The sequence below is a fragment of the Galeopterus variegatus genome, unplaced genomic scaffold (assembly GCF_000696425.1).
Source record: "Galeopterus variegatus unplaced genomic scaffold, G_variegatus-3.0.2 Scaffold1808, whole genome shotgun sequence".
NCBI lineage: Eukaryota > Metazoa > Chordata > Mammalia > Dermoptera > Cynocephalidae > Galeopterus > Galeopterus variegatus.
This window is the reverse complement of record NW_007727919.1, coordinates 265,105-266,913: the sequence shown is the minus strand read 5'-3', so window position 1 is coordinate 266,913 and position 1,809 is coordinate 265,105.

Genomic DNA, 1,809 nt, shown 5'->3' with positions numbered 1-1,809 from the left:
CTAGAAAACAACCAGTTAAGATTGGAGCAGAAAGATGTCTTGATAAGGGAGGTCTCCAGGAAAGAAATGGAACTGGTATTTTATATTATAGATCTGGTTGGCTGAAAAATTATATTGAGAACAACAAGGTAAATCATAGGTCAGCAACTTAACCAGAGAGAATCAGGGAGAGAGAGCCTTTCTGGGGACAGATCAAACCTCAAATACTGGCCTCTAACAGTATCCTTGCCTGAATTTAATTGGATCAGACTGTGGAGCCATTTATACCCCAGGGCATTGTCAAACAATCAGGCAACAATTAGTGGGGACTAACAAAAAGGAGCAGAAGGCTTAAAAGAGAAATCAGGGAAAGAAACAAAGAGAGCCCTGCCAAAATCAGTCACTCCAGGGTGACTGTCCCATGCCCAAGGCTACACCCTCTGATGAGTACAAAAGAAGCTGTACACTGTTGGGGGAGAGGAATAGGCCATTAGAATAGTTTAGCCAAGCCACTAAACAAATACACAAGCAACAACAACAGCAAACTCTAGATAGGGAGGGAAATCAGTATCCAGTATTGTACAATATATTACCTAAAATGTTCAGTTTTCCACAACAACAAAAAATCATGACACAAGCAATGAAACAGGGAAATGTGACCCATACACAGGAAGAAAAAGCAGGCAATAAAACTACTTGTGAAGGGGTCTAGATATCAGATTTAATAGATAAAGAATTCAAGGTAGACTTTATAAATATGTTCAAAGAACTAAAGGAAACCATGCTTACAGAAGTAAAAGATGCTACAATGACAATGTCTTATCAATTAGAGAATATGAATAAAGAGATAGGTATTATAAAGAAAAAACCACATGGAAACTTCGGAGTCAAATGGTAAAAGAAACAAAATGAAAAATTTACCAGAGAGAGAGGCTGAACAGTAGATTTTAAACTGGCAGAAAAGAGAATCAGTGTATTTGAGGATAGATTGATAGAGATTATGCAAGCCAAAGAACAAAGAGAAAAAAGAATGAGGAAAAGTGAATGAGTCTCAGCGAAATGTGAGACACGTTTAAGTACACCAACATCCATGTAGTAGGAGTATCAGATAGAGTAGAAGAGAGAAAGGAGCACGCAAAATATTTGAAGAAATAATGGCTGAAAACTTCCAAAATCTAATGAAAAACATTAATCTACACATCCAAGAAGCTTAATAAACTCTAGGTAGAATAAACATAAAGAGATCCACACCTAGTCCCATCAGAAAAAGGAAATGGAATCTTAGTACTCTATTCGACTCCCTGGTACTCTATTTGACTCAATAGCGAAAAACATTTCCCACCTAATGTTAGAGCCTTAAGACTGTAAGAACTAAATATTGACTAACAAAAAATTTGTTAAAAGAGGTGAAAAGGAACATTGGTGACATAGGTAGGGTGATGAGGTGAGGAAGGTTCAATGTGAAGGCTTAGTGGGGAAGGTTTTTAGTGTTAGTTCTCATCTAACATAAGATATCAAAGATCTCAAAATGATGATTCAAGGGAGAACAAGTATAAAAGATAGAAGTATGTGTGTATTTTCAGAAATATTGAGGCAAATTGTAAAAGAAGCACCTACAACCTTGAAAGTGGTTGCCTCTGGGAGTTGCACTGGGGCTGTGAATGGGTGGGGCAGTGTATTTCTGGTTTTCATTGTAAGCCCTAGTACAATTTGACTTTAAATATATGTGTATGATTTTATGTCCATAAAATGCAAATTAACTTTTTTCCTTTACCACACTTTTATGATGATGATTATATTTATTTTTAATTGTGGTAAAATACATACAAC